This window comes from Nyctereutes procyonoides, unplaced genomic scaffold (assembly GCF_905146905.1).
Source record: "Nyctereutes procyonoides isolate TBG_1078 unplaced genomic scaffold, NYPRO_anot_genome, whole genome shotgun sequence".
NCBI classification, from domain to species: Eukaryota; Metazoa; Chordata; class Mammalia; order Carnivora; family Canidae; genus Nyctereutes; species Nyctereutes procyonoides.
In genome coordinates, this window is record NW_026575132.1 from 14,140,475 (window position 1) to 14,160,559 (window position 20,085).

The 20,085-nt window shown below is 39.3% G+C and overlaps 1 protein-coding gene across 3 annotated transcripts in view; it reads left to right on the plus strand.

Annotated features, from left to right (window-relative positions):
- The window catches only part of PARD3B (par-3 family cell polarity regulator beta), a 991,638-nt gene that overhangs the window by 866,708 nt on the left and 104,845 nt on the right, over positions 1-20,085 (plus strand). The window lies entirely within an intron of this gene.

Below are 20,085 nucleotides of genomic sequence, written 5' to 3' on the forward strand. Positions count from 1 at the left end.
AATCCTTTCCAACATGCTTCCAGGATTCTTTTTGAAATTCCATGATATGACGAGCTCTGCGATTTGGTCATATTCCATTTAGCTTGTTTTATTGCTGTTAATTTTACACACGAAAATAGATTCTCTGAAACTTGTGATCACAGTAGCTGTCAAGTGGTCGAAAATGAAGAAAACCACCAGACAGTGTCAGATTTATTAAGCGCTGTAGAAGTACAAAATTAATTCAGTTCTTTGTCTTTGAAAGGTTCAGTGTCCACAAGCTGGATTTATCCTAACGGACAAGCAATGGAAGGAACAATAGTCAATTAGCTATCTCCTTAGCCAGACCACACATTATTGGAACGCATGTAGGGTGAGCCACCGGAGCACCTAGGCAGACCTCCAATTTGTTCATTTTGACTGCAAATGACTTAATTTAACATTTTTCTAACAAATGCTTTAGGTAGAATGGTGACGTTTCCTTTTTAGTTTTTTTTCCTTAGAAGAATTGCTAGCAAAAAACCATGTTAAGTAGGCTTCTCACTCCATTTGTTTCCAATCACTACCCTTAATGCATGAATTTCTGAGTCGCCTATGACTTTTCCAAGCACCAAACCCCAGCAGTGAATGTGGAATGGAGAGTTCTGATGCTACATCTTTTGAACTTCTTTGAAAATGTTTTATATGCATGGCATAATTATTCCAGCACTGGACCATCTGCCTGTAGTCCTTTTTTTTTCCCCCTTTAGCATGAGTGAATTTTGTATTATCCTTCTATTAGAGTTACAGTATGCAAAAGACTTTGAAAGTAAAGTTTTGGTTTTAGGTCCCACATGAGCCATTTTTATCTCCCTGTAAAACTAAGGAATCATTTATCAAATTTATTAGCTGTGAAGTTCATCTCCTAATCGTGCCATTTGTCTCATGTTATTTTGTGGTTACGGCATTAGCATTCTTTCCCTCCAAAATATTAACCTTTTGCCATGTGTGTTCTGGTGGCGTCATGAAAACATCTGTTGCTTGTCCAGGGCCACAGTATTTTCCCATTTCTTTTTATTTGTGGGTGGATTCCAAGTTGGTGCCGTGTGAAGGTGCACTTCAAACAAAATTCACTAACTATGTCTGGCCTTCGCTGGTCAAATTGCAGGGTGTCAAGCCTCAACGTGAAGAAGTCCTGATGGAGGACTTAGTTCTGAACTCTGCTAATGTTCCCTTTTGCACGTTAGCTGCGTGTCCCCCCTTTTAAGCAACAGGACTGTGCTTCAGGTTATTACATGATTAGTTATCTAAACTATTTTATGAGTGGATCAATGCACACTGGCACTGAGTCTGGCTTGTATATTTTTACAGCCACTCTGAATATTCTCTTTGGTACAGAGTGGGGGATGTGTATGGCAACATTGCTCCTGAATTTTTTATAGGTTCACTCCCTTTGCCATTCTAGCTGCCGTCTCCCACAAAATTTGAGTCATACCTCAACTGTATGAATCCTCTTTTAATGTTCAGCTGCCCTGAAGTGTGCAGTTGTGGAATATATCTAAACATCTCAAGTGAAAATATTGGAGGCATAGGTTTTAACAAAAGCAATAAAATGGCTACAGCTGAAAGCATTCCAGAAGTAAACAGACATCTTCCTTGTTGTCAGACTCTTGCTCAGTAAAACCACTTTAAAAGCATATGATGTTAGCCTCTCATTCTTGTTCTTGTGTCTAGGGAGGTCAGAAGGAAGGAATTCAATTTTTATGGTCCCTAAGATTTCAGTATAGAGCGCGCCAGTGTGGGAAACAATATCCACCTTATCTGCCTGAATTACCATTGTTGAACTATGAGTGTGTTTGCAAGGTGAGTGTTCATAAAACAGATGGAAAGGGAAAGGCTTTCTAGTTTCTCTGAGGGAAGTTTCATAATTTTCTTCTGGAACCCTGGCACAGAGGCCAGCACTCTGTATCCAGTACACACTCAACAATTCCTTTTTGGCCATCAGAGACCAGTCTTCAGTACCATTATTATCCCAACTCAAGGCTAGATTGGAGGGGTTTTGTTTGAGAAGACCCACTCCACCTCACCTAGTCACCTACCAGATTTCCAAGGCTCATAGGTTCTACAATTTCCCCTCCTGGCATCGAAACCCATCCACAAAGCATTAACTCACAGAGATAGACATCCATACCACCCATGTTTTAAGGAAGATCAAAGCCTTGAGTTGAACTAGGGTAGAAGTTCTGACATCAGCCCAAAGGCAATGGATAAGCACTAAAATCTTCCCAGTTACCCTGAGGAAACCTACCTCCCTGTCCGTCTTCCCTAAGTCCCTAAACCTGTTTGCTAGATCCAACCAGTTTCTCCTGAAAATATGAACTGGCAGTCTTCAAAATGTGGGTGTTGGATTCTAAATTAACCTGGAACATCTGGTTGAGGGCTAAGTTTTCTGCTAGACCGACTTCCTGGGCAGTGACCATATCCCATTCATAACATCATAGTCCATTCTCTTTTCCCCAGAGCTGGACTTGACTTAACAACAAGAAGAATGCTTTTGATTTTACCGGATATAGGATATAATATTTCCACTTGGCAGTTCTCCCTTTAGCCCTGCTCAAGATTTCAGCTACTTCGGCAGAGTGCTAACAAGTGATATGCTTATTAGAAAACTTTATTAATCAGAGTAGAGTGCTATTTGGCAATTAGGTTTTAATGAGAATGAGGAACTAAATTTAATTCAAAGTTAAAGGTCAGCAAATGCTAGCCTACCTTCTTTAAAGTGTCTAAGCTTAGACATTCTCTGCTTCCGGATAGTTTCACCTGGAAGTGTGAATGCTATATTTAGTATGAAATAGCATGGAGAAGTTTCCAATAACCCTGTTTCAGCACACATATATTCCATGAGCATTAATAAGCCAAGTGCACTGCTGCTTGGCTAGACAATTCTTATGGGAGTGGATGGCACCACGACATTATAGCAATTGCGGGCTGAAAACAAGAGGCCATGAAAATAGGATGCAATGGACAGAACTTCAAAAACTTGTGATTTCTTTAAATAGTGAGCTATCTGTGCAATGCCTAGAAATGGCAGAGTAGTTTGCACCAAACCATGAGGGATGTACTTTTATTCAGCTTATGAGCCTGGGAAGGAGAAATGCAAAAAGGAACACCTTCTCCAGGCAGCCACTGAGGTGCTGCTGAGTGGTCACAGCCCTACAATATCTCCTGTACACTCCACCCCCACCCCTGAGGCATATACCCTCCCCCACCCGGATAATAGTGCCATTGTTTCTCCCTTTTCCTTCCCACTTCTCTGGCAGGCTTTGTCAAATCACTTTCTTGTTTTCGCCTCCCACAAAAATTTATTTATTGACTACATCCCAGGTGACAGCAATGTACCATGTCTACAGGAGGCACAAGGATGACAGCTTAGCCACTAGTGGTTGGGGATTAAACAAAGATTTAAACTAAATAAAACATAGGAATCATCATAATACCATGTAGAGGAAGGTAAAGGCCATAATATAAGGTACAAAGGACTGTGGGGACTCCAAGGGAGGAAAGACTGCTTTCTGCCAGGAGAAGTTCATGGACTAGCCTACATGTGGAACAGAATGTTTCTGAACTTATCTGTTTCTCTCCACCTCCGTGACCACACCTAGTCTCCCATCATTTCTCACTTGCACTTCTGCAACAATCTCTATTCTGTCTTCCATGAAAAAGCCAGAGTTGTCTGCTTAAATACTTAAATTAGATGATCTTCCTTCTTGGTTAAAAATCTTCTGCCATGATCCTGTTTCACCCAAAGTCAAATCCAAAGATCTGACCGAATCCTGCAAAGCAGGTACGATTTCAGCCTTGCCTATCTTTGACCTTGTCACTGACCACTTTATCCCTTGAGCATTTAGCTCCAGCCATACGCACTTCCTTTTCTGTTCCTTTAACTCATCAAAATCATTCCCTTTTTCAGAGCTTGGGCTTTAGCTATTTTCTCTTTCTAGAATGCTCTTCACTGAGATGCTTCTGCTTCTTCAATTATAGTGTCTACTTATAATTCAGACCTTTGTGTCAAAGAGAGAGGCCTTTCTTGACAACTCAATCTAAAGTAGCCACCTGTGGCCATTTTGTCACCATATTGTATCTTAAGAATCTGGGTGGCACTTACCACTGTTTGATATCTTTTCCCATGTTTTTTTTTTGTTTTTTTTTTTTTTTGTTTTTTTTTTTTACTGTTTCCCCTACTAAATGTAAGGCCATGAGGTTATGTGTGCATCTTGTACTCTTCCCCCTACCACCTGCTATATTCCCAGGGTCTAGAAGCACTGTTAGTGAATAGGAGGTGCTCAGCAAATATTTCCTGAGTGAATGTAAGAATCTTGAAGGATTTCCCAGGTAGAGATTCATTCCTTTAGTTACTGTGCCATGCACTGACACAGGAAAAACACCTGTGAACAGGTCACTCTTGCACTTTATATTCTTCTAGAGGTAGGCAGACAGAGATAAAGGAACAAATAAATAATGAAGATCCATTCAGAGAGTGATCAGCACTACAAAAGAAAAAAACAACTGACTGGGTAGGGTGTGACTTGAAGGGTCTCCAGATTAGGCAGCCAGAGAAGGCTCCCCTGGCAAGGGAGAGTGTCTCCTAAAATACTTGAGGCAGAGTGTTTTCGGCAGAAGCAACACCAATTACAGACTCCCAGAGTTGTGACAAGCTTGGCCTGTCCAAGGGATGAGGGAAGTAAGAAGGAAGCTACTGAGCACAAAAGAGAATAAGCAGTGACAGCCGAGGCACAGAGGGAGGCAGGGTCCAGTTCAGTGAAGAGCGACCGCATGGACCGTGGGGAATGGTTTGAGACTGAATCTGCACATAATGACAAGGCAATGGATGTTTTTCAAGTCTGATATCATCTTAATTATATTGTTTTAAGAGGAAAGAGAGATAATTGCAGGTAGAAAAAGTACTGTAGACAAAGTCAGGGAGGAGGGGGTATGGGTGAAAGCTGAGGGTGAGTTTAGGGAAGAATAAAAGTTTCCCTAAAGACCAGGCTGCAAGTGGGACCAGAGGAGAGGAAGGCTGGCTTGGAGATATAGGCAATGGGAAAAGAGCAGAGAGGTTCTGAAAGCAAGAGAATGACGTGAGGAGAGCTGTGCCTTGGGAGGGCTGACCTGGCAGCTGATTAGAACAGAGTCCCAGCCGAGAGACCAGTTGCCAAGCTGATATCATGTTCCAAACAATGAGTATATGAACTAGGCTTATAAGAAGGAATGTAAGGGGTGGAGGACATATTACTAGAGACAACTGATTACAACCAAGTGAATGTTGAGAGAAAAGAAGCTACCAATAATATAAAAAATATTGATACTAATAGAGGCTTATCTACTGAGTCCTTCTCACCTGCCAGGCATCATTCTGATTACTTTGAATGTAATTCCTCTAAGGTCCTACTATCTTTATTCCCATTTCACAGATAGAGAAGTTATGTAACTTCCATCAAGGTAGCCTTTCCTCTGAATTGCTAATCACTGTTTCAAGCCTTGATGCATATGAAGAAGGAACTAAAAAGCCAGGATGACAGAAGGGAAAGTGGATTTGAGAGGTGGGGTGAAGAGACTGTTTCTGGAGAAGTGGAGTGTAAGATGTTGGTACATTTTAGGTGCAAATGTGAAGCAAGGACTGAGCATGGTCTTTGGGGTTCCCTCCAAGTATCACAGCTAACGATGCATATCTTCCCGTAGGAAGGCTGCACTGAGGGCTTGTCCCAACTGAGGCACTCCAGTGACCATCTGTGGAATGGATAGATTGGTAAATGAGTGAACCTGAGAAGGAATACAGTAATCAAAGCCCAATGAATAAATAGTATCCAGGGCAAAAATATGAGTAAGAAGCAGTTAGAGAATCTTTGAGAAGGTTGGTGTTTAGAGAGACATTGAAGGAAACAGTGAGATTGAAGAAACAAGAACGAAACCAAGAGAGACTTGCTGCCTGACATCCAATCCTGCTGAGCGGTTAGGGTTTTGTGGAGCTTCCAGAGAGCGGTTTTGGCAGTGGCGAAAGTGCACACCAGGTTGTCATCAACCCAAAGAGGAGGATGGAGTTGACAAAAGGGGACAACAGACCATTCTTTTCCAAAGTTTAATGAAAAGAGAGAGAGAGAAAGCAACAGCTTGAAAGGGTAATAGGGACTACCAGACAGTAACTATTGCAAACGTTTTCATTGCTACTGAGAGAAGAGAATGAGGAATAGAGTCTTCTGGGCGTCTGTAGGAGTGTGTCTATACCTGTGCTGATACGGGCAATGGGGGCCCAATCTGTGTAACAGCAGGATTACATCAAGCTTCAGGCACCACTTACTTCAGAGCCATACCCTGGGAGAAACTCTCCCAGGGTGGATACAGGGGATAACAGCCAGCTGCATTAGTTTGGTGATATCCTCATTTAGATGAGGGTAGAAAGTCCTGATGTCACCATGCTGCTGATTTTATAGAGTAGCAAGGCTTATTTCCCCACTGACAAGAATTTGTGGCACTCAGCAGCTGTTTAAAAAAAAAAAAAAGTTCCCTCCACCCCCTTCTTCAGACTTCTCTGGACTTACATCTGTCTTCCCAGCTGTGAGCTGCTGAATTCCAGGGTGCAAAACCAAGGGACATAAGTGGGAGGGGCATACAAATAATGATTACATGCTGCTTAAATATAAATCTTGGTTTATTGTGTGTTCATGGGCACATGCCTTCAAATTCAAGTGTGCACGCCGCTCTCTCTCTCCCTCTCTCTCTGTCTCTTTCCGTATCTGTCTGTAAACCGTGATGGTATTAAGCATATGTTTTAATAAATATTTTGTTTGCTCTATTCCCATTAATATTCATAGGGAATGGAGCACTTTGGGTTTTGTGATTTCTAATAAACATTGATGGTGTTACTAGTTTGTACTAAGCATTCAGTATGCTCCATCAAAATGGCAGCTCTAATTAGGTTCCTTGAATTAGCTAATGGATTTTGAGAAAGATGGCTTAGAAAGCTCTTACAGCTGTCCAAGATATTCCTGCCATGGCAGAAAGACAAAAGGCCCCTGGAAGCTACAGACTTCGGAGCTTTAGAAATGCAGCTGACAGTTAAAAAGATAAATTACATTCATATTTTTCCAGTGAAAGTCCTAATACTGAATTAATGTTATTCCTGTAGTGAGCATCCATTAAGAAGCTCATTTTATTATAAGGATGCATTTTGACCATTAGCTCTTTTCTTTGGCTCCTCCCCCTCCCCGCTGTCCTTTTTCTCCCCCCAATTCCCCAGATATTTTGGCTATAGTATTAAAAAGCTTCTTTGAAGAAGAGGAAATAATTCCCCTTCTTTTTGTAGTTTATAAATTTAGAAGCTCTCTTAGATATATAGTAGCATTCAGGTAAAAAAATGTCAAGGTAAGTAATAAATAAAGAAATAATATAGTGATTCAATTTAAGCCTTCTGGCTTATATTTTATGTAGAACTTGGGAGGGGAAAAAAGGCTTCTAGGTAGTCGGCTTGTTTACACTTGGATAAAAGATGATTTTGTTGTTGAGTAGGAACTATCTCAAAGAAAATGTGATACCTCCTTCTTTCATCTTAATGGGGAATGCACAGAATAATGCAATGCCATTCAACATGTTCTTCAGTTTTCCTTACATTTGTTCCTTTAACAAATGATGAATTGATGACATCTGAATGACTATACTTGATACATCTACAAATAGGGAGAAAAAAATAGCTGTTAGGGGAATGAATAGTAATAAAGTTCAGGACAAATAGCATAATGCAGGAAAAATAAACAGTCACCCACAAGCTTCTTTTAGCCCTATATGTGAACACTCATTAACTCTCTAACTGTGCCCACATTGCACTTTGCTTTCAGTTTATCCACTTAGAAAACCAATACCTGTTACTTTTTAATCTGAAAAGTTACATTTCCCTCAGAACATAGTAAATCCTTTAGGGGAATGTTTCCTGGGTCGTTAACTCTCAACCATCCAAATTCTGTTTTCCCCATTTGAGTCTTCATAGCACTTCTGTTTTTCTAAGTCCTGCCTGCCTTTTGGCCTTTTTTCTGCTCATTAGTACCTTAACCAGATGAGGGGCCGGGCATGGAAAAGAATGTGCAACTTAAGTCAATTAATTGTTTACAGCTCTGGGAAAACACTCACTGGGAAAGAAACTAAAGTTGTTGGTTTAAATGAGAGTTTTTGAAGTCATCCGTAGTGTCTATTTTTCTTTTTTTTTTTTTTCCGTAGTGCCTATTTTTCATGTCCTTCCGATCCTCCTATTTCTACAGATAATTGAGAGCTGACAAAAATTCGGTTGCTAGTAAAGCTTTTGGAACTAGGGAAGAAATAAGAAGGGAGAGAGTTGATGCAACGTATAGGTTACAGATTAGACAGCTGCTTTGCCTCAGTATGGTATAAATAAAACAGAAAAGCATTGTTATATGAAGTGCCGGGGGAAAAAAAAGATACTCAATTATTCCCCACACGTGACTTTGCCATGATGGATAAAAGGCATAATTGACATCATGTTTATTGAAAAAACTAGCAACTGTCACTCTGTCGAGAGGCTACTGAAAGCTGGGGGAAGGCATGTTTTTTATTCATTTTCACTGTGGGTTATTTATAGAGTTCAATTGTCAGCAGCATAGTGCCTAATTTCCCCTCTTCTTTGATAGTCGACGACTCATTCACTTTTCAGATCAAGAAGACAGCTACAAATTGCTCCATGGCAGATACTCAGGCACTACCATTACCTCGCCTGAATGGAGGAATGGCTATTTATTAATTAAGATTCTGTGACTACTTTCCCTTAAAGTGCCAGTGAAAATAAAAGTCTTTGTCAACCCATAATGGGTTGGTTTCATTGGTTTTGTTTTGTTTTTTTGACTTTTTGCCCTCTGATTTGGCAGCCAGTGCCCTGTTCCTAATGGGAAATTTATCACTATATTAACAATGCGTCATGCTTCATCACCAGTTAATGTTCCTGGTTAAACAAGAGCTCTGGTTTTGGAATGTTCAGTTTTCAAGTTGAAGGAAAGTCTCAGTGTCCCATTGCCTTGAGCTAAAGTGGACCTCCAGGCACAGTACCCAACAACTGGAGAAATAGAAATAGAAGATGACTTTTGCCAATGATTTGGCCAACCATGTAACTTGAACTCTATACATACCCAAAAAGTGATTGAATTTAAGTACAAGAAATACCCACAGAGCTCAACTGGTTCCTTTCGTAGTTATGACGTGTGAGGTCAGAGAAAGTAAGGTTCTCCCAGGGTCCTCCTGATAGAAAGAGTTATTGTGATAATGATGCCCTACCCTATTTGAAATCCTCCAGTGATTCCCCATCATCATCCCTTCTGGAAAGATTAGCATATGGAGCTATTCCAGTCCTACCAGCAATGTTTCCTAGAGTTTCTCCACCCACTTCCACACTTCTACTGTACCTGACCATGTGCCCTTTCATGTTACCATCCCTTGACACCTGGTATGCCTTCCACAGGCATGTCCAGTCATCCTCTCCTTATCCTTGCTCTCCTTTTCTCCTTGAGGCCTTTCCTGGCCTCCCTAAGCAGAGCTAATCACCATTCCTCTGAGCTACTGCAGAACTTCATTATCCTTCATGATACTTCCTCAGAATAATTGCCACATTGCACTGCAATTATTTACTTATATCTCCATCTCCCCCACAAGACTATGAAATCCCTGAGGGTCGGGTCTGGGTCTTAATCACCATTACATCACCAGAGCCAGGGACACAGCAATATTTAAGAATAAATAAATGCAAGCTTAAATAAATGTATACATCTGAAAACATTCAGGGGGTTATCGGAAAACTTTTATAAAGGTAGTTGATGATCTAAGTTTGATACCAACTTACTACTTTCAATTCCATTCTGAAAAGACAGTCACTATGTTCCTAAAAAGGATTTATAAGAATCTAAACATCTTTTAAAAACAACTAAAACTGTCCGTAGGAGATGATAATGTAAGTTGTCTCTATCCCATAAATCCCTCATGTCAGGAGGTCAGCATGAGGTTACAGGGTCACCAGAGCTCATTTTACATCCAGGTAAATGAGAGCTGTGGGATATTCTTGGATCTGACACCCTTTGGGACCTAAGTATATGGTAACTTTTCATGTGGCTCTTTGAAGCTGAGAATCTGTTTGGATTGGGTAATTATTTTAACCCTATTTAAAATTGCAGAAGAGCTCAGCCTTCACGAATATAGGTGTAAAAGGAACGAAAGGAATTAAGGTAATATTAAAACATGTTCTTAATAAGTTCCTGGACTTAATTGCTTTTATGCTAATCATATCAGAATACTGCATATCAAATTTTATGTTTATGAGCTCGTATGATTTAGCAGCATATATGTGATAATGAAGATCTGTCCCACAGTCACATCCCTATGTGACCCATGTGTTCATGGTGGCTGTTTGGACAATTTATTATATATCCCTTTACTGGGTACAAAGGGAAGGACTACCTTACATACCACATGCATTTAGGAGGTTCTGTCTCCTGATATTTAGTATGAGCTGCTAATCATAATCTTTAGCTTCTTTCAATGGAAAAACTTGGGTCTTTTAAATACTTTATTTCCCTATGTTACTTTAATTATTTTATCAACATCTTATATTAGAAGAGGAAAAATGTGAGTAAATAATTGCTGTTTTAATCTACTGACATCTGGTTACCACAGCATACAATAGCCTTTCCTGACTGATATTATCCTCTAAGTTAAAAAAAAAAAAAAAACACCATTCATGCACTAAATCTCTAAAATTCTATAGTTGATTAGACTTTATTTCCTTATTGTCTGAAAGGAAAGACCTAGGTGTCCAGCCCTCGGGAATCAGTGGCCTTTGATGGCATTCCATGATCCCCTGGGAGAAGACAGACCTTCTATGTTGTTTCCTCTGAGGAGGAACATATTTCAGAGGGGCCTATGGAAGTCCCAAGGTTTTCTGGTCTGCAGCCCACAAAGGCTCATTTTTTCCCAGAATTGACCCTGAAAGTTTAATCCACATCTAAATGTCAGATATGTATTCCTAAAACTCAGGCTGTGTTTGACTTAAGCCTAGAATATAATGATTTTATCTTGCAAGTCCTGCAATTGTTGGTGAGAATTTCTTTGGGAAAGTGTGTGTTTGTGTGTGTGTGTGTGTGTGTGTGTGTGCGTATGCATGTGCATATGTGTACTATCATTAATTTGCTCAACTACTGTATAAGCAACAAAAGCTTATTTCTATTTGTCATTTTTGTTCAACTCAAGAATGTGATTGAGAGTTAAAATAATACAAGTTTTATAGGATTCTTCCATTTACCTGCTTATCAATGTCTTACTAATTTTGGGGAGGACCATAAAACTGTTCAAGAAAACTTATAATGTTCGGACACCTGGGTGGCTCAGTGGTTGAGCATCTGCCTTTGGCTCAGGTCATGATCCTGGGGTTCTGGGATTCAGACCCACATGGGGCTCCCTGCAGGGAGCCTGCTTCTCCCTCTGCCTGTGTCTCTGCCTCTCTCTCTGTGTCTCTCATGAATAAATAAATAAAATCTTAAAAAGAGAGAGAGAAAACTTAAAATGTTTAATGTGCAATCATGTCTCAAGGTTGGTTTCTGGAGCCATTACAGGAGACCAAAGTTGTATATAGTCAGAATTAACCTTGAAAAACACTTTTGGAGAGTGCTATATTGGATCCTACCTGTAATCTTCCACTATACCCATCCAACAGTTTTGTTTTTTATTACAGCATCAAATAGCTATTCCTTTGGTTGAACACCAGATGAAGTGTTTGGCTTGCATATAAGGGGCCATGGTGTATCAGTAGTGCTTATCTTAAAATGCTGGAATTATCTTGAGCACAAAGTGAAGCAGACATTTAGGAGTTCCTAAGTGGAAAAAAAAAAAAAAAGGGAGTTCCTAAGTGAGAGACACTTAGGAACTGACACCAGCTGAGGGAAACCAACTCAGTTCATGTCCAGAATCACATGTTCATTATGTAGAAGGGCCAAGGGGAACACGATCACTATTTAAATTGTTGTTTGCCCCCAGGTCTTCATTTTTGTCTAAACTTAAAGGTTTTGTGCATCAGTGAAATACAGTTAAATGGTGCAGTGTCACTATCCCTCAGCCATGTAAGAACAGCTATAACCTACAAGAGTTATAATATAGAACATGGTTTATTTATCATCTTTAACAGAAGATGTAGTGGATTCACAGTTCCAGACTGGTCCAAATCTATTTTTCTTTGCATCTATGCATGTTTGTTTTGCAAAGATGTAGAGTAGAAATGAGGGTCTACTTTCCTGCCCTCCAGTGTGAACTTTTCAACCACATTTTAAAATCTTTCTTAAGAAACAAAATTACCATATGAAATACTTGATAAATTCCTCCTGTGATCCTGCATATACTTTGTATTGTTAATAAAATTGGCAAAATATTTCAAGACAATGCGTACCATATGTTTATACATAACTTTGAGTGTGTCCAGTAGTCACAGTGTCAACCACTTAAGGCTCAGAAACCCTGTACTGCAATGGAAATATATTAGAATACTATTCAAAATATGAATAACTCAAATGGATATTTTATGACCAATGGCAAAACTGGCTTCTGAAATTTGAACACAGCCAGAAGGTCATTGTACAGTATCAGAATAATGCAATTATCTGTTACAGGCTTATAATGACGAGTTGAAGCTGTGAATAATAACCTGTGTGTTGTTGAATCATGAATAACAGTGTCACTCCTAAGAAATTTCCACCTTTGCTAGAAATGGAGATAGAGAAGCAGAATGTTCTGATTAGAGAGGGGCCTCACATTGTCTCAAGTGATAAAAAAAAAAGAGCAAAGGTAGAGCAATGCCTTTTATCAGAAAAGGAGATGACATTGATCTGGTGAGATTCTCAGTCACAACAATCAATCAGGGGAGAAAGTTGTCCTTCATGCATCAATGAGATTACTTTCAACAGTAAATGGTAGCTGTGGTTCATGGTGTGAGTGGAAATGCTTACCATTATGCAATCAAAAGTGCCAAGGGAAAGGGGCCTTTATTTCCACTAAGGGTTGATTCATTGGGGTCAAGGTCCAGTCCAGGGTTAAGATTTCCAGGACAAATCTTCAAGCTCTAGGAGTCAGAGGGCTAGTTCCACCAAGCTAGGGATGGAAATACCAAGACGAGGATCTTAAAGGGAACAGATGCTGAAAACAGAAAACATGTTGAGAAAGACAAAAGGTCAGACTCAGGTTGCCATGGTAAAATCAGGAGCCCAGGTAGGCCAAGTCACATTGTCAGATTGTTGCATCTAGGTCAAATGCCAAAGGCAGCATCAGGATGGCTAGGACAAGGACCACGTTCAGGATTACAGGCTGAGCTAATATATCATTGTGTGTGGTTTTGTCTTCTTCTTTATGACCTTACTTGCTTATCAACCTCCCTGGACCAGTGTTTCAGCCTCTCCACAGGATCCTGACATAAACAGTCATTTTTTTGAGCTTTCAGAAATGTATACAAATATATACTTTTCAAAGTTATATATTAGCATAAAGCACATTTTTCCCCAAATTCTTCCACCAGTTTTCTATATGATATCTAATGTCTCTTAAGATGTCTAAGTGTTGATTCTTTGTCTATTAAATAGTATGTCAGAGATAATTAACAAAAGTAGGGCTCAAAATAAAGAGATTTTATTTTATTTTTTTAAAGATTTTATTTATTTATTCATGAGACACACACACACACAGAGAGAGAGAGAGAGAGAGAGAGAGAGAGAGACAGGCAGAGAGAGAAGCAGGCTCCATGCAGGGAGCCCAATGTGGGACTCAGTCCCGGGTCTCCAGGATCACACCTGGGCTGAAGGCAGCGCTAAACCGCTGAGCCACCCGGGCTGCCCTAAAGAGGAGATTTTAGATGTGAAAATTGTATTTTGTCTTTAATATTATTTACCCTTTCTCTAAACTCATTACTCTTAACAGGAATTTTTAGGCAGTTGTGGTAAGCAGAGGGTAATTTAGAGTAATTATTTACTTAACAAGATGACTTAAATCTGATAGAAATTAAATGTCTGTATGAGGAAAGGCATTTTCTTGTTTTTGGGCGGGAAATTCTTCTGCAAAAACAATTGTAAATGAGGGCAACCATCATACATAGTGATGGTAAATTTGGAAAGAAATTAGAAAGAATTCCAGATGTTGTTTATAGGTAGTCAGATATGGATCCCCAAATTTCACTGGGCTAAACTGCAGAACCTTACTTGCCAATGTACCTTTGAAAAAAATAGGTATCCGTTATAAGAAATTGGGAGCAGGGAGAAAATAGGGAATTTATCTAATCATAATTTTCACTGAATAGTTACACAGGATAATTTTCAGAACTGTTCAGAACTAAAATATCACTTGAAGAATTCTACAGAATTAAGCCCTATTAAATCTCTGTTAGTATATATGGGCCCGCTATCTACATGTATTTTCACTGTAGAATATTTAATTTGTAGAATATTTAATCTGTAGGATATTAGTATAAGTGCTGTTGGACTATAGTTTCCATAAATCTTCAAAATGCTTTTGAATTAATGATCCTGAGTGCATTTATAAGAATCTCTCAACTGTTTCATTTGACAGAAATCTTTATCACCAACAGAAAATAAGTTAACAGTTATATCTATGACTATCTGTCTCTAAGGGGATATTCTTTTCTAGAACCTAGTTTAGGACTTCAAGTAAAATAATATTGCATATAGATAGTAGGGTTTTATTATATTTATGTCATCAAGAGTGTAAATGCCACAGAATCTCAGGTACTTTGGGGGCTCTGTTCACACTTTGAAAAAATATGTATATATATGCCCTGTTTTCTAAGGCAGAACTATGGTACTAAGAAATTTGAAGTTGAAAACTGTGATGATTTTTTGGTCCTTAAATGCAAAAAGACAAAACCAGCCCCCCTTCCCATGGGGGAAAATAACAGCATCTTGTCATTCTTAAAGGGTACAGAGGTGTTTCCCTTTGCACCATATCTTTTAGGAGGCTAATCCTTTTTCAGATAACTTTTAAAATTCTACCCCTTTGTAAATATAGAAAGATTAACATCATTATTATAGAATTAAGCTTTTTTATGGATAAGCATCAAAATAACATTTTTACAGTAACTATAAAAAATTAAAGACTCTATCAAACCCCAAACTCAAAAACACTCCCTAGTCTACTGATTATTGTTCACATGCATTCATCTAATTTAAATAGTTTTATTCAGTGAGTTTGTAAGGTTTATAACATCCAGGTGGGTGTTATAGGTTCCATTCTCTAAGGACTGCTTCTTAACCACATCACCCATTCTGGACCCCAGGCTGGTCCCTACAAATGAGGGCTGTACTCACTGGAGTCAAACACCTCTTCTTTAAAATGGAGAGCCACATATCTCGAGGCTATCTGAAAATGACACAGCTCTTTGGAATTAGTTATATACAATTGACTCAGAGGGTGCATGTATTTACATGCATGCCCGCTTGAGTATACACACAGATTCATTGCAGATTATTTCACAAGTCCAGCAATGGTTCATTGCTAGGGATCGACTCCTTCTTATGCAGTGAGTGGTGAATTTTACCAGGAGCAGCCCTGGCTGCCTCTCAGTCCTGGTCTTGATCCAGAGTTTCACTTTCACGTGGGATCTCTGTCTTTTGATTCCCTTTTGTACCCCATTCATTTTTATATCACTTTCCCACATAAGCCTGTTAGAGATGTAATATTAATTACCCAGAAATCTCAGTCTGCAATTGTTCCAACATCATGCTTTAATGAATACAGACTTCATTGCATGTATTTCTACTACTTTAGTGACTTCGATTTCTATTTTTATTGCAAAGTTCTGTGCAAATAAAAGAATATCAAAAGGTATGGCTATAAACGTGCTCTGCTAAATTCCCTCTGCCTTGAAATGCCTGTGAACTTCTGCTACAAAATGCCGGCTGCATTTTAATGCCTTTCTTGCAGGCAACATGTTATGGTAGAAATCACACTAGTCCTGAAGTCACACAACTCCTGGTCCACCATCTACCAGTTGTGCTATTTGTTTGAGCTTCAATGCCGGCATCTGCAAAATGTCACTAACTATGTCATCCTCACAAATTTGATTGAGGATTAAAGCAGGCGAAGTATGTAAAGCATAAATACTATGCTTAGGGCATCATAGGAGCTTAATATGTGTTAGTTTCTTTTCTCCAGCCTGCAGCAGTAATGGGAGGAGACCTTGGCAGACACAAATGAACACTCACTTTTAAAATGCACTTCAATTAAGGTCACTGTAAACGAGGAGAATGTGAAGAGTAAGAAGAATAAGGTTAGATTTCAAAGGAGCAGATAATGCCTTACTGTGATGTTTATTGCATATGGAAATGTATTACTATAGGTTTACTGCATATGGGAATATATTACTATGAATGAAAGGACCTGGTTTCTGAACTCCTTTACAACTTTAAATTCCGTCCAGCTCTGAAGTGTAATAAGAAGAGCCTATTTAACTACCTCTGCCTTTAAAGGCATAAGCAGTATCATTTACACAAAGTCACTACAATATAAATCTGTTTGGTTATACTGTTTGATTTAATTATACATAAAATTTCAGCACATTGAAAGCGTAAGAGTGGCACTGATCATCTACATATGAATACAGGTGGACTAGGAACTTTTTTTGTCAGAATGGCCAACCTTTACTTCATGCAATGAACAAATAATACAGAAAGCTTAGTTTTCAAAGTAGGAATTTAAAGATGGGATTATTGCTACCTTGACTGATTTTATATAGTTCCCAAGGCTATTTGAGTTACATCCTAATCTGATGGGACTTCTGAAGCTTTTCAAGAATCTTTCGGTAGATTGGTAGTGGCTTTCTGAAGTTCTGGGTTGAGAAGGATTCTAAGGCCATGTCTAGGCTCATCAGGAAAGAATGCTGTAATTGATTATTTAGGTCTGCTCTGGGCAGAAAGTGGAGGGAGTAACAGCCTGTATCAATGTATTTGGTATATTAGTGTTCCATAAATAATAGCTATTATAATTATTGCTGCTGTTATGACTAAGGTGTTTTTATGTCTCTCTTCAAATTTCTATATCTTCAACACAAAATGGGATCAATTAACTGCTTCGGTCACAGTAGCTATGCCTATCATTTTTATTGACTTGATGGTAAATGTGTATTATCTTCAGAGAAGAGCTGAAAAATGAAATCGGAATTTGCTCTTCCTGATTTTATTATATTAAACACTTAATATAATTAAGGGGAAAAAGCCTGATACAGTTACTAAGGGCAGAATGAGACTGGAGAGAAAAAAAGAGACAAGGGTGAGATGCAGTCATTATGAAACATTTGCACCATGTCTCATAGTTTCTTTAAAATATTAGCACAAGGGAGAAGATACAGCATGTTTTGCACTTAGATGGTCCATGACTTTCTAGACTTTTTTCCGGTTTTTTTCTCTGAGGCCAGATTTCTTTTCTGGGTAAATAGTCATGTTCCTGTCAGCCATAGGGGATTTTCTGAATCCTAAACAGCTGATTTTGTATTCTTACCCAATTCCTTCTATTTGAGAACTAAAATCTGATCAAACCCATAGTTTTAAATTTATGTATTTATAGGCATATGGAAGAATAGTTTATAGTCTGAGTATGATTTTTTTTTCCACCACAAATGTAGGAAAATTATGGGGAGTTTTAAAACAGTGCCTTATCAGGTTTTTTGTTGGTTGTTGTTTTTTTTTTTATTTTTTATTACTGATGACTTCATTCTGCTTGAATTCAGTGCTTCAGTTTCTTTGGGTAAACTAATAGATTATGTATGCAATGTTTGCTCTGTGTTGATTGAACTCATCTGGTGAGTTTGAGCCTGGCTCACACATTCACGTCATCAGCAGAAGCCTATGCATTGCATACAGGCACCATAGTTAGCTCACAGTCCTCAAGAGGAAGGGAAGCCAGTCCACATAGAGCTGTGCTCCCAGGGTTCAGAAAAGCAAATTTTTTTTCTTACTGTTATCAAATGCTCAAAAACTTCAAGTTTTTTTTATTTGAGAATAATTGACATACAATATTATATGAGTTTCAGGTGCACAGCATAGTGATTCAACAACTATGTTGTGCTGTGCTCCCCACAAGGGTAGACCCCATCTATCACCATTCAGTGCTGTCACGGTACCATTGACTATGTTCCTTGGGCTGTGCCTTCCATCCCCATGACTTACTCATTCCATAACTGGAAGCCTTTATCTCCTATTTTGCCCATCCCTCCACTCCCTCTCCTCTGGCAACCATCATAATGTTCTTTGTATTTATAGGTCTCATTCTGCTGTTTTGTTTGAAAGACTTTTCTTTAAGAAAAGCATAGTAGGGATCCCTGGGTGGCGCAGCGGTTTGCGCCTGCCTTTGGCCTGGGGCATGATCCTGGAGACCCGGGATCGAGTCCCACGTCGGGCTCTCGGTGCATGGAGCCTGCTTCTCCCTCTGCCTGTGTCTCTGCCTCTCTCTCTGTGTGTGTGACTATCGTAGATAAATTAAAAAAAAAAAAAGCATAGTAAAGAAACAACTATCTTGAGAGGTTGTTGTTGTTTTTTTTAAGGATTTATTTGTTTATTCATGAGAGACACACAGAGAGAGAGAGGCAGAGACACAGGCAGGGCAGAAGCAGGCTCTTCACAGGGAGCGTGATGCAGGACTCAATCCTCAATCCTGGGATCACGACCTGAGTCAAAGGCAGGCACCCAACCACTGAGCCATGCAGGCATCCCAATCTTGAGAGTTTTTAAATACATATTGAAGAAAAAGAAAGATATGTGATCCCTAAGGGTTTGTCTTTTCTTAATAAAAGGCATCGGCCACTGAGTGTCTGTAGAATGCATAGGGAGCCCAGAACCCTGTGCTAACTTTGTAAAGCTGTTGTAAGACGTCAATTAACTTATAATCTAGTTTGGGAAGAATGTTTTTCCTCCAAAAGATGTTCAGTCATTTTATTTTTAGTTAAAAGTCTAGTTTCAAAACTTTTTCACAAAAGACTAGATGACTTCTTTCTGTTGCTTTCAGATATCTCCTTTAACGTGAAATCTCATTTAAATTTTAAACTCAGTTGTCATTCTTGGGGATCTTCTGGCATGCACAGCTCTTTACAATGGGTCCCTTTATTCCTCTTCTCAGCTTCACCTGTCCCTCTTTGCTGCCCCTTCCCATATACCCTGCATACTAGAGCAGTGATTCTCATCTCCCCATCAAACACAAGTGTCCTTATGATTAACAAGTTGCTAAGAATTGAGTTCGAGTACCAATATTTGCAAGTGATATACTTCTGTCATTTATTAGATTAATTTCAAAATATCCCTGAAGTCCCAGCACTCATTTTTATCCTAACTAGCTCCCTAAATGAGAAAGGGAAGGGAGCATATATTTCCTGAGATGTGGGTGAGCCAGGACAAAAGAAATTGAGGATCATTGCTTGCCCAAATTGATTTGTTTGCATTCCCCCAAAGCAAGATGCTTTCTCATTTCTGTCCTTCATATTTCCCTTCTCTCTCCCTGAAATTTCCTCATCTCACTTGTCCAGCTGTTGAGCACCTATACATCCTTCAAGACTCTAAGGTGTCACCTTCTCTGTGGAGCTTTCCCTGCTCTTCTTCCATGGCCCTGCTCTCCCCTGTCAGTTTAAGCAGTCTCTCTCTCCTAACATCCCTTTTTAGACTACTGTTGTAGCAAGCCCATGGGTTGTAGTCTTCTGTATCCTCTTCAGTTCTCTCCCTCCCAGACCATGTGCTATTTGTGGACAAGGATTATAAACTGTTTGTTTTCACCTTCCCAGATCTTAACATAAGATCTGGCATGATAGGACATTCAGTTATGCCTCAGATGAACCAGAGAAGCTGAACAATTGTCGGAATGTGCCTAATGTTCTCCTCTTACTTCCTGGCCCTGAATTGTATCACATGATGTTGGTTCTGTTGAAACAATCATGACAAATCCAAGCTAAAAGGGGCCATTGGCTGACCAGTTTGGGGTTGCATGGATGAATCACTGGACAAAATGTGATTCCTGTGAGAAAGAAGTGACTAAAGTAAAGAGAGGAGAATCTTG